Source organism: Protopterus annectens, chromosome 13.part0 (assembly GCF_019279795.1).
Source record: "Protopterus annectens isolate FY-2018-M chromosome 13.part0, PAN1.0, whole genome shotgun sequence".
Classification (NCBI taxonomy): Eukaryota; Metazoa; Chordata; order Ceratodontiformes; family Protopteridae; genus Protopterus; species Protopterus annectens.
In genome coordinates this window covers 93,500,178-93,514,970 of record NC_056747.1, presented here as the reverse complement: position 1 = coordinate 93,514,970, position 14,793 = coordinate 93,500,178, and positions in this window count along the sequence as shown.

Here is a 14,793-nt window from a genome sequence, read left to right as displayed (position 1 = left end):
TATTATGTGAAGCACCAATTTGATTGCAACTAAGAAAAAAAAACTCCAACAGGACTATGATGACTTTAAAACTGGGCAGATTTTTGCCTGGACCAATAAGAAAGGGAATTTCCTTTCATGTCATGAGGAATCCGGAAGAGGATGTACAGAGAGTTGATATGTTACCAATTAAGCAGCCTGTGGCGCTTGAGGATACAAACATTGTCTCAACTCTAGATCCGTTGGATTTTCCTCAACTACAACATTCACCACTTTCATTTACACAGCAGCGCAAAAGGAAAAAGAGTCAGAATTTCAAGCATCGACCATGGAAGAATCAATACCAATAGTCCAATGTGACGAAATATATAACCTCTATTTCTGAATTTGTCTTCAATCTCTCAAGGTACAAACTTAATTCATATGAACTATCAGTTCATTATAAGGGACTTATGTTCATACCAGCTAAAACTATTGATATTTCTCAAACTTTAACTGAAATTAGATACTGTATTAGATTTTTAAATGTAAATACATCTTTTGGAGTAGAAAATGAATATGGCAATATGGTGCGTAGAAGGAAGAGTGTTTATATGCCCAGTTCTTATCCAGTGACACAAGCCTTTGAAAGGTGGTTGAACATGATATATATTCATTATATCAACAATAATTGAAGCAGCCATTTCATAATCTGCATCACGAAGACATAATGCTATTCAGTCTTTAATGAAAAATAATAAGATTTTAATTAAAAATTTTGATAAGGGGGTGGGGTTGTTATACTTGATACTGACTATTACATTCTGACTATGCAAGAAATGTTGAATTCTAATGATTATAGGAAGATCACTAGACTTGAGCAGAAAAATATTATAGAAAAGTTAATGAAGAATTGCACAAGATGTCTAAAGCAGATCATATAGACTTTGATTTGTTTAACTGCCTTAATACCATCTTATCCATTACACCTCTTATATACGGAATACCCAAGTTACATAAATCGCCTATGAGACCAAATATCTCAGCCAGGGGTTGGGTCACAGAACCCATCTCTAAGCACATTGACTCTGAATTAAAAAGATAAATACATTCAGCACATACTATCATTAAAGACGTTTCACATTTTCTTAAAGAATTATATACATGGACTAAGGATAAGAACATTAGTAACTACTTGTTAGTCACTATGGATGTTGATTCATTGTTTACTTGCATTCCCGATGACTTTGGTATTGAAAGTATTAAACATCTCTTGGTAGAATATGCAAATATGAGTGATAAGTATTGGATCTTTGTAATCTGTTGCATATTATATCAGATAATATTTTTATATTTCAAACACAATTACATCAACAAAATACAGGCATTTGGGCATGCATGTAGCAAATACATATGCAAACAGTGTCATGTTTATATGGGAGGTACAATATAGTATATCTAGTTCTACAAGTCTGTTTCATAAAAAGATTGTTTTTTACCGCAGGTTCGTGGATGACCTATTCCTTTTATGGACAGGGACCTTAGAAGAATTTAATTTGTTTTTTTTTTTTTATTATTTAATAATTACATGTAATGAACTTCTAAAGTTTAAGAAAGAAATTTCATTGCATCAGATTAATTTCCTGGATATTACTTTACATAAGTCACATATGGGCAATTCTGAAACTAAATAATGAAAGAAACCAGTTAAAAGGAACACATATTTGCATCGCACTAGTATGCACCCTCCTTTTACATTTAGGAATGTTGTAGATAATCAAATGAAGCTTATTGATAGACTGCACACTGAAGATCATTATATGTTATCACAATTAAATAATGCAGCTGATGATTTCCTACACAGAGGTTATAATTGTAATGATATTACCAATACTAGAAATAGTATTAGTCAAGGATGTGTTGCTGATGCTAGACCAATTTCTTTTTCTTTAGTTTCGTAATGAAAACATGGTTCAACAAAATATTAACATTAATAAATATATAAGCCACCATAAACTTATAGTTTTGTCTTATCCTGCTCTTATCTTTTTCTTCTCTTTTGTACCTCCATCTTCCTAATACCATATCTCTTTCATACCTGTTTATCTTTTATATCTCCATCCCCTACTCCCTTTTCTATTCACATCATCATTCACTTTCTCCAAGCATATATTATAACTTTCCTTACTATACTTCCACCCTTATTCTCATCATGATGAACGTACCAAATATAGCTTATATATTATTATGTTTTATTATCTAATATTATGTGTGCTTTTATATTATTATTATTATTGTTCTATTAACTAACTCATTTAATGTATTTCCATTAAAATTTGCACTGTATGATCGGTTTTATGTCATATTTGTGGAGCTTTTCTCGCCGGACCTCCACGGAAAATGGTTTTCTGACCCAGTGGACTTTCCCAGTTAACAAATGAAAATAAATAAATAAATCGAGAAGATGTGTACTTACGCGCAATCAAAATACTAAGGCCGTAAAGTCTATTATTAGTAAGTATTGGCCTATTATGTCTACAGTATCAGAGATTAAGAATTGTATGGGTGATAAACCAACCTTTGGTTATAAAAGATGTTCTAATTTAAAGAATAAATCGTGTTATAAAGAATCGTGTTATAAAGAACAACTTCAAAGTGTCACATATTTTAAGACTAATAAAACAGGAATGTATACATATAACAAATCCATACACTATATTAATATTAACACTGAGAAGAGTTTTATTCACCCTGTCACTGGTAAAACATTTAATGTGTGAGCATATCGTAATTTGATTCAAGGAACATTATATACTTAGTTACCTGACAGTCATGTAATGCATATTATGTAGGAAAGGCTAACAGAAGTTTGAAAAACTGTATTAGTAGTAATCTCTCTGAAATTAATAGAAAACATAATACAAATGCATTTTATAGAAACATTTATAACACTAATAATACACATTATTTTAAATTTATGATTTTATTTCAAGTAAATGAATCCATACAACTTACTGAAATGGAAGAATATAAATGGATTCTACAACTTAAAGCTCATATATTGCCAGGCCAAAATGAGTTTGTATCTTTACAGCCTTTATCTGAGACAGTTACAACAGAAAGTGTAAGTACATCATGTGATTTTATCATATGACATTTATCTATTTAAATAGTTCTAGTTAATGTTTTTAATGTTTATATGCCTGAAGAAGCTTTTATGTGAAACTGGTAAGTTGCATAACAAAGCAATAGTCATTTGTTATATCAGTGTGGGTGCTACGTGGTTCGCAGTGAATTATTTTCTTTTTTTAATGTCTGTGAAGTCACAGAGACATGGTTCAAGGCTGTAGAGAGTACTCTGAACATGCAAGGCTACAATGGCATGCATGCATTCAGACCGCAAAATGAACATGAAAGAACGTAGGAGGAGTTGTAGCCATCCATCTTCATTAAAGATAAATACACCTCAAGGCTGGTTAAACAGTATGACTCTCTAGAGTTACTCTAAGTCTAACTAACTGTTGGAAAGCCCCCCTCCAGATCATTGCTAGTTATAGGTCCCCCACCCATGAACCATGAAAACCACACCACCTACCTGGACCTACTTGAGTCACTTACAGTACATCTAAACACCCTGGTTATGGGTGAAGTTAACTATCCTTCCATTGACTGGGAAACATATATGATAACAAACATACTTGCCCTAAGATTCCTGGACTTTGTTAACACAAATGCTCTGGAACAGATAGTCTGCACCCCTACAAGGGGCTGTAATGTTGTTGACCTAGTACTCACCAACATGGGAGATCACTTTACCACCACTTGTGTGGGACCCTCCCTAGTAAAGTCCGATGATAAATCAGTCTCATTTGAGGTAACCCCAGCACCACCCAGAGCAAAAAGGTTGAAAGATTTCTCCAAAGCAAACTATAGCCTCCTAAACTATGGCATAAATAGGTTCAAACCCCCTTCCACCACTGACAGCAATGACTCCTATATGGAGATGTATACAAATGCCCTGTATAAACACATATACAAATGTATAGACTCAGCCATACCAGAACAGATCAAAACAAGAGCCTCATGAAAAAACAAGCCACCCGGGTGGACATCTAGCATAAACAGGTTATACAACAAGAGAAAGAAACTGCTGTCAAAGAGCAAGAGGGAATGAATAGTCTCAGCAGAGGAGAAATACTGTCTACAGCTTGAACAAGGAAATTATACATCTTGTCAAGTCCTCTAAAGCTAATTACAAAATGAAATTAGCATCCCTAGCTAAGGATAATCATAAGGCATTCTTTAGCGACATCTGAAATCTAAAAGGGAAGGCCCAGCTGTGTGCCAAATTAATAGTGGATGGTGCCACTCATACTGCACCTGAGTACATTGCAAAACTTCACCCCCCCCCCCCTCGTCCCCACCAATCATACCCCAAAGCATGCATATCTCCAATCCTCTACCTAGTATCTCCAAAGAGCAGGTCATAACCACACTCTCCAAGGACAAAAACAAAGCCTCTTGAGGCTGGATAACATCCCAGGTTGCTTAATTAATGGTCTAAAACAGGAGTTAATAGAACCACTGGGCACTCTCTTCAACCAAAGTCTAAGTACTGGCTTCATTCCAGCTGAGTGGAAGACAGCAACCATAATCCCTTTGCACAAAGGGACCCTTCAACCAACCCTGGAAACTATAGACCTATAAGCCTAACCAGCTTTGTCTGTAAGGCCATGGAGAGAATCATCATGGACCTTATCAGCAAGGATATAGGAGACCTTCAAACTCTTGACCCAACCCAGTTTGGCTTTGTTAAGGGAAGATCATGTCTGTTAAACCTGGTGGACTTCTTCAAAAAATATATCCAAAGCTCTGGACAAAGGCAAAACAGTACATGCTGCCAAGGCTTTTGACACAATCCTGCACTCAGGCATCATTGAAAAACTCACCCAGCTGGGGATTAACCCATACATCATTAGATGGGTAGCCAATTGGCACTGCAACAGAATGCATACAGTCAGAGTTGGGGATTTCACGTCTACCAGCAGACCTTTTATGAGTGGTGTTCCACAAGGATCTGTGCTAGCCTCCCTGCTGTCTGGAATCTATTTCTCAGAACCCCAGGTGAAAACAAATAGCCTGTGGCTTACGATGTTTGCTAATGACTGCAAACTGGGTGCAATCATTGAATCACCCAATGATGTCAACATACTACAAAATGGCCTTACACTGATAAATGATTGATGCTTAATGCAAAAAAAATGCATTATCCATCACCTTTGGCAAAGCAGAAGTCCCTGCAAATTACAATATTAATAATACCCCCCTAAATTTAAACCCAGTGGTGAGATATCTGGGAACACAGCTTGATAGCAACCTTTACTTTGCTCATCATGTTTCCACAGTGGGAAGGAAGGCCTTCTACATTGCACATTTCATAAGTAAGGGCATAGCATCCAAAGCAAAGGAGGTTATAACTTCCCTGTACTCGTCCCTCATCAGTCCAATAATAGAGTACAATGCTCTCATCTGTATGTACCTCACCAAATAACTGCAGCAGCCGGCGAGACCTCAGAGGTCTCTCACCAAGAAAATCCAGGGCCTTCAACACATGACCTAGATGGACAGACTGAAAGCCCTGTCACTGTAGTCTGTATCACATAGACTGCTTAGAGGTGACTTGTGCCTGTCTTACAGAGCAGTCCTAGACCCTGCCTTAATGGAAATGCTGCACATCCGCAAATCAAATGGGACAAGACTCACTCACTCCAGGGACCTTAACCTAGCCTGCGACATTAACAGGACATGCTGGAAAGACAGATATGTCTCCCAGAGGTTGCCACTCCTCTAGAACAAACTCCATATTCAAGTTAAACAGAACTCCTCAATGACCCTGTTTAAGTGTTACTTAGACAACTGGATGGGAAAAACATAAATTTACCCTTGGGGTTTCACCTATATCCCTCTTGGACTGTGGCAGCCATTGCTGACCTTAGATTCACTTTGCAAATATAGACTATATGTTATGACCTATAAGGAAACAAGGGTGTATCATAGCTAGGCTTGCAAAGGTTCAAGGACAAATAGCCTAGTAACCTCCTATCATCCTGTGATACTTTAATCCTATGCTTGTTATATCCACAACTTTAAAAAATTAATAGTTTTATTTTCCTTACTACATTTTTCTGCAGTTGGGAGAAAAACACCTGCAACAAAAGAGGCCAATTTTCAGATTAACTTGGGTATATAATAAAAGCAACTAAACAAAATAGATGTAGAGTTCTTAGTAGTCGTTATTGTGGTGGGAGATCTCCGAAGGGTGACTTTTAGTAGATCACTAGCCAGTGCAGAAGTACCTGAAGAGTGAAAGTTAACAAGTTTACCACACTTGTATGAGGGTTGAGGTAAATGAGTGTTTATGTATTCGCCAGCACAACATCCAAAAGAGGTTCATACCCAGAAGGAGCTGCTGGGTTTTATACTGGGTTACAGGAAAACTTAGTGTGAAAGTATCATAGACACCGTCTACCTGGACTTCAGCAAAGCATTTGATTTGGCAACGTAGCAATTTAGTTCCTAGGAAAATTGGAACTATGATTATGATATTGGGATTAAGGAATTAGACTGTGCCTTTGTTGAAGGATAACATAACACAACCAAAATCCAAACGGAGGCTTCAAAAAGGTATATAAAATAAACTGCAAAATTGAAAAACACCTCCAAAGACAGCTGGGGACAACTGAAGCTTAAGTACCATGTTTATTTGGGTCTATATCAGAACAGCAAAGAGGCGTTTAATCGAACGCCTCTTCGTCGACACATAAACAGCAAAAGCACTAATATGCGAACGCTCAAAACAGCGATTTCTTTCCCTGGGAAAGAAATCTCTTGGCCTTCCCCATGTGCTTGCCCCTTTCTCCACTGTAGTGCGATCTCAGAGTTGGTATATATAGTTAGGGGGTGTGGGGGGTAAAGCCCCCCACATTGTTATGTTTGAAAGTGTGTGTGTTTGTGCTACTGATTTCTTTCCCAGGGAAAGAAATTGGTGTTCTGAGCGTTCATGCTTAAGTGCGTTTGCTGTTTATGTGTCAATGAAGAGGCATTCGATTAAACGCCTCTTTGCTGTTCTGATATAGAACCGTTTATTTAGTGCTTTCAACCTACACAGGGGTCTTCCACAGATTAAAATAACTCAATAAACAGACTGCTTATATAGAATTACATGTTAAATAACCTGGTATTCCGTGTGTTCTTTTTGTACTAGAACTTTTTTAGTACTGAGTGTGTACACATAGAACAATTTTATCATTTAAAAGTTCCTTTTTCCTTTGTGATGTTACTATTTTTGAAAACCATTTTCTCTAAAAAAAAAAAAAAAAACTTTAAATTCTGTCCACCTTTATTAATAAATAGCACTGTTACCTAATGTTTCCATCACTTCATTACTTCCCACGAAAATATATCAATTGTTGCTCACAATTCTTTTAATGTTGGAACTGTCTACTGAGAACCCAATGGCATAGGTACTGTCTAATCAGTGTCACTACTACTATTGTGATTTTGGTCTCAAAGCATTCCTACAAAACCCCTGTTTTGGATTCTAAATCTGTCAAATTTTTGGGGTAACATCTTAGAATAAATCTCTTATGTAAAGCCTCTGCTAAAGCACCCAATTCATCTGTATCAGTGGTTAATTATTTAATTGTGTGTGACTGTTCTTTGACTAGATTATAAGTAAAATATGCTATTGTAGTATACAATGGAATTACTAGCTGTTTCCGTCTAACAAATTTTTGTAAACAACAAGCCGTCACTTTCATTTTTATATATTTCAGCATCTATAAAATTGACATTTTGTGTACTACTCTGATATATAAACCTAAGAAATGTAGTTCTGTTGTTAACCACACTTAGGAAGTCTAATGACATGTTTTTATTACTTCTCCATATAAAAAAATATATCTTCAATAAAACAATTACGTGATCTGATTCTTTTATATCCCACTAAATGTTTGAGAATATAGGTTTCCTAAAATGTCATAACCAAGTTGGAATTTTATCTCTGTAAAAATTTTCATTAAAAGAAAAATGATTATCGTGCAAAATTTCTTCCATTCGCTTTGATAAAAATCTAACTTCCCCTATAGGGATAAACAATGAGAAAAAAACTTCCAAACTCCGCTGAAGGGGCCGAAGACAAAAAACAGCAGCAGGAGATTAAAACTTTGAAACACCACCGTGGCAAAGCAGTTCTTAAACTTCCTGATACCCCAGTCAGACAATCCAGTAGAATAAAATATTTATTAAACGAGCGAGTACTCAAATCAAACAAGATACAAAAATAAAATAAAATAACATCAGATAAGCGCTTTCGGCTGTTCAGCCTTCATCAGATCATAAAACTTATTGCTGCTTCACATTTAAAAATAAAAGCTTAACCAATCATTTCTGGCATCCCTGTAGGTTAATAACCAATGATTATGTCTAAAATACTGGTTTCTTATAGGAAGAGGAACAGAGCTATCAACCAAACAAACTGTCTGATAGCGCTCCATTCCACAAACTTCATAGCCAGTGAGAAGACAGAATTGTACAAACATCATTGGTTCGTAAATACTATTAAATGGAACAATCAGCCAATGGCGCTATCTCTTCATGATGAGTGTAACTAATCGGAGAACAAATTTACATAACAATCACTAAGTGTACATCCCTCTGGGTACAAGCTTAACTGCAATTACAAAAAACATTCTTCAAGCCCCTAAACCAAGGTACTGTCAAAGATCCACCGGGACTGCCGTGAAGAGTGACGAATCAAGAGCGCCAGCTCCCCACGGGCAGTCCATGCAATCAAATGGCACAATCGCACCTCAGTCACTAAAATTTATGGTAAACTCTGGGCTTTTGCAAGTAATTATAGCCATAGCTCTTTAGCAGAGAGAAAAAGATGTCAGAAATATATCTAATATGTCCCATGGACAAATGTATAAATTATGCTGATCACTAAAATAGCGATTTTACGGGTGAATAGCTCTTCTCCAATCAAAATACCAAGGGAAAAATGTAAAATGTAAAATATATCGAAAATGTTAAATAACTCTTAATCCAGAAGAAAACTTCTCCAAAGATAAAGATGCTGACACCAGTGACACAACCAGGGGCAGACCTCAGGCCACTAGCTCTTAACTGAATGCAGGACAGCCAACTTTTAGTACAAAATGGTCATACATGTATTAGGACACATGTATTTTCATGATACTAAAAATAGATGTATGTCAGCTTTTATGATGGCTAAACCATTAAAAGACAGACCTCCACCATCTGGTTTAATATTTTTAGTAGCAAGACTGCAATAAAAATAAATAATAGCCCTATACATATACATACATATATATATATATATATATATATATAAATATATATATATATATATATATATATATATATATATATGGGATCTGGACACATGCTCGACATGCATATGTCCGAATCACAAAACATCAAACACACATACATGAAAGCGCTTAACATCGACAAGCTCTTCCATGTATGTGTGCCTGTTTCGTAGATCAGACTACAGTGCGGGTAAGGGAAAATTCTCTTTTCCCCACTGTAGTGTGATCTCGGAGTGAGAATAATAAAGTAGGGGGTGGGGGGTGCAGGCGGGCAAAGCCCTCCTGCAGAAATGTAGATTATTTTTTTTTGAACTACACATACACGGAAGCGCGTTTCGATGTTAAGCGCTTTCGTGTATGTGTGTTCGATGTTTTGTGATTCGGACATATGTTAGTCGAGCATGTGTCCTAGAGCCATATATATATATATATATATATATATATATATATATATATGTACACACACACACACACACACACACACACACACACACACACACACACACACATATGCATAATATACATGTGAACACTAACACACACGCATACATGCCTACATATACATGTATACGTACATAGATGCACTGAAGAAAATGCCTTTTCAGCTGTACTTTCATATTTTGATACCTTTGATGACTTCCTCTTTCAATCATAAATTACTGATCTTGCATGTCAACACCTTATTTTATCTAAATTCTATTAAACGAATACCCTTAATGACTCTGCCTTTTACCTCTACAAGTTATGCTGTGCTATACATATTAACCAGATGCAACTTCACGTAATTACACATGAATTACAGCTTATATTAAACTTTAATATCTCTTAAGTCAGTTTCCCAATTATTCATAGACTCCTTTTCTAATAATAAATGGAGATAATATTCAATTCTTATGAAAACAGTGTAGTGTTTCTTTCTGTTTTGGCACTTTTGTGTTGTGTGTTTTATATTATTTTTTGATATACAATACCTGTATTGCATTATTATATTACACTTCACTTTGGTCACAATTGTATTTCATTTCTGCCCTCCATATTTTCTGTTACATTTGTATTTTATTTGCTCATTTCAGATAGTCTGTGTAACTTTATTTAATACATTGCATATTTTGTATGTATAAGAAGCCTAGTCTGTGACTGAAAGGGGTCCATGGACTTAGTCAGTTAAGAAATGTAAAATAAACATCATCTTCTTTCGGCTTTTCCCGGTTAAGGGTCGCCACAGTGGATCACCTGTCCGCTCATGATTGGCAGTGGAGTTTTTTACGGTGTCGAGTTGCCAGCCCGGCACCCAACCTTCCACAGAAAGCACACACACTCACACCTAGGGCCAATTTAGAGTGTCCAATCCACCTACAGCATGTCTTTGGGATGTGGGAGGAAACTGGAGCACCCAGAGGAAACCCACGCGACCACAGGGAGGACATGCAGACTCCGCACAGAAGGCACCCCAGCCGAGGATTGAACCAGAAAACCTCTTGCTGTGAGGTGGCAACGCTAATCGCTGCACCACCGTAGCCACCCAAAATGTAAAATAAATATAAATAAGAATAAATAATTGACCACTTCCCTTGCCATATATACATGACTTAATTAGCATGATCTGGTACATTAAATCACAGTTAACGCATTATGAGTTATGTGTCTGCCAAATATGACATAAGATTTGCTTACCATACAAGAAACTTTGAACTAATTACACATTTTAATCATGTAAGATTGTACTTCATTAGGAGTAAACAGGGGACTTGTATACAAATAGACATTTTATTAAGGCATTGCACTTTAACATTCAAGTTATGTAGGTCTTGTTACAGAGAAAATTCATAGCATTCATGTTGTGTAACAGATTAGTAGAATAAAGACACCCAAGAAAATGACAACATTTTTACAACTGTATGACACACAAACACCCACACATACACATGTGCGCACACAAAATAATTCAAAGTACCTTGACAGTTCCTACAAGAATTTGTAGAAATGTTGGAGTGTGGAATGGGTGTGGTTTACCAGATCAGCAACTCATTTCAGCTGCCATCTGATTCTGTTGAGACAACATACAGTGTCTTCTGGGTGACCTGTAGGTGCCTTACAGTCTGAGTATGTATTTGTATTTTGCCATATTGTGCTGTTATGTTCATCCTCCTCTTCTTCCTCTTAACAAACATACCTTTCTAAAAATCATTGAGAAGGTCAATGTTATGGGCAGATAACCAAGTAAGCAACCTTCTGAAGGAGTAATTTTGTCCTGTAGTAATGGCACTTGTGTGACCTTTAACATTTGAGTGGTTACGATAATTTATTTGTGCCGTCATTGACTCAATGGAGTGTAGTGCGTAACTTTGGATGCACGTATGCTTCAGTACTAGCTTCTGTCTCTGGAGTCCCAAGTCTGCAATGCTGCTTGGTCTCACCTTGGGAAAGAAAACTGTAGCACACTTACACAGTAGAATGTACAATTCAAGAATCACCACAGAGTAGGTGTGTTGTGATAAACAGCTCCACGAAGAAGTACAAAAGTGAACCATAACAGATAGTACCATACAAATTAGGTCAGACTCACAAAATTACTAGTGAAGCTGAGTGCAGTGTTAACCCCCTTTATTGGTGAAATCTCGTAAGCCTGGACTTTTAAAGGGAATGGGGCTGCAAGCAATATCATACTGCAAAGCAGTGTACAGGTAGACAAGTTATGCCTCTGTACCAGTCAGAACTTGCAGGTAACTGGAGAACTTTATAGAAAGATGCTACTTTGTGTAATCTACACACAGTATGGAGCAAACCTTTCTAACTATGCTGGGAATCCGCTCCTTGTAGCACTAAGTTTGTTGTAGGGATTATCTTGCCCCATCTTGGAAGAATACATAAATAAAGGAAGCTAGCTTAGAACTAGGCAGTAGCTTTCATATATGCAACATTTGTGCAGCAAAGAGGAAAGATTAAAGCACTTTACGGGGCATGAAGGCTGAAAAGTTAAAAACAAGGCACTCTTCTCCATTTATGTGTTATACAAGTAAAATAGCTGCTTTAATAACATGACATAACAGGTGAAATTTATTTTGGGGGGAAGATGATGGTAGCTCGTATTTAGATGCAAACTAGGAATAGGGCAAGGTTCAACTGTAAAGCGTGAAGTCAGTTTTCATATTCCTAGATGGCAGAATATTTGCTTTCAGCATGACGGAGGGCATGTGTGTTACTGGCTGTACTTTGTCTAGAAATGGAGCTCTACATAAACCATAAGCCCACATACCAGCATCCAGGGTGGGAATGCATACAGCATCAAATTGTGAACCAAGCTTCAACATGGTGATCCTTTGCATGCTTGAGCTATGTCATCATCTACTGACCACATCATGTGGCATCTGTTATATTCAGTTCTCTATGACATGTTGAACTTAATAAACTAGGAACCACAAGCGAGTAATGCCAACAAAACTGAGGAAGTTCCAAGTGGTGGAATGAAAGCAGTCAGCTTTGGAATAAAGTGTTTTTTGATATAAGCCATTGTCAGTTCGTGTCTACAGCAAGTTTGGTGTGACCTCTGTGACATACAACAAACTGATCGTAGACCAGACACTAACATAGGAATGATTGTATTTAGCTTGCTATAAGTAGGACAGATGCTTAGAGTAAAGCAGAAATTAACTGGCCCAGACAAGGGAGTGAAAGGATTACATTAGGTCAGAATTATAAAGCAAACTTTAAAAAATATAGAGATCGATTTGAATTTGATGTGTTGTGCCTGTGCACACATACATTTGTGTGCTTATGTGTGTGGTGCGTGTGTGTTTGTGTGCATTTGTGTGTGTGGGGGGTGAGTGTGGGTGTGGACGTGCATGTATTTGTGTGCTTGTTTGAATGGTGTTTGCCTGTCTGTTTGTGTGCATTTATGCATGTGTGTTGGTTGCAGCTGTATTTTTATGTTTCATAACTTCAAAACTGAAAATCAGGCACACTAATGTACCTAACAGTAGATGTCCTTCAATTCATTTGTTGCAGTATTTTAACATGAGGGAGATCTCTGCTGTGGGTGACCCGATGTCAGCCAGTACACAAAAGTCTTTCACTACTGTAGGATGCGTTTTAAGTCGCACGGAGGCTGCTATCATACGTCAGCCATAAAAGTGACATACACATGCATCTACCTCAGAACTTTTCTGCCACCAGTTCATACACCACCTTGAACATTGGTCTTCTCTCTGAGCCATTTGTTGCTTTTGAAAATTCTCAGATAAGTGCCGTGTTGGGGAAATCTTGTTTCATTTACTACTGTTTAGTGGCAAGGTTCATGTCATCCAAAAAAAAGCAAATGCCAGTGTGGAACACAAATTCCACATAAAGGTAGCCATCTTCAGTTTCTGCTCTGTCTAGGGCCTACCCACAATCACAAATCCTGTCCCATTTGCCTGGCCTTTGTACCCATGACCTTAGAAGTAGGGTTTCCTCCTTAGCCATTTATTTGGAAAACTAGCTCTTAAAGTTATTAGAGAAAAGCGCAATGGAGGGATCCTTGGGACCCGAGCTCGAGTCAGCCGCTAAGTGGAAGGCCAAAAAACCTAGGCCTGAAGCTGCTGTTGTGCCTCTTCATATGGGCATCTCTCCTGAGATGGATGAAAGCCCAGGGATACAGCCAGTTTCTGGTTCTGGATCATAGGCTGAGCCCGATGTTGAGGCCACCTTGGATCTGACCACTGGCATGTTCTCAAAGGCAGATCAGGCATCCATCCAGAATGTACAGGGGGAAGTATGGCTTGTAATTACAGAAGGCCCTAAAGAGATACCTCAGATCCTGGTGTAGGAGAAAATCCACTCAGATATCATTGAATGTAGGCCTACGTCCAGCCCTCTGACATTACATAGGGCAAGCCTGCATCAAAAGAAGAACCCAAAAACAAAACATTTGTCCTCTTCAAAGGAACCTCATATTGATTGGAAACAATTCACCCAAAGTCTTTCCAAGGCCCTTATGTCCCTTAAGCCCTCCTCTAAGGTTTCAATCTCTACACCACAATGCACAGCATCTCCACAAAAAAAGAGTCAGGGAATAGGTTTCCTCAGATAATGAGGCCTCCTTAGAAGAGGAGTCTCTGGCCTACTCCTCACAGATCGCCTCCCCTCTGTATTATGGTTCCCCAGAGGAGGACTCCAATGGAACTGATTCACCTATGGAAGAACTCTCCTTTGGTAAGACCTTAGATAAAATAAGAGAAGATTTCGAATGGGATAGTACTCAGGTATCTGAAGTACAAAAAAGGTACTACGACCTTCTGCAGATGGAATCACCCAGTCCTTCAGCTATTCCTCCTGTGTTACCTGCTTTCCTGTATGCCTTCACCTCTGCTTCCAAACTCCAGACTCCCAGCCTCCTGCTCCTAAGAAGCCTGACTGATTTTACAAAATCTCTAAGGATTGTAAATTCTGATTTAAATATCCC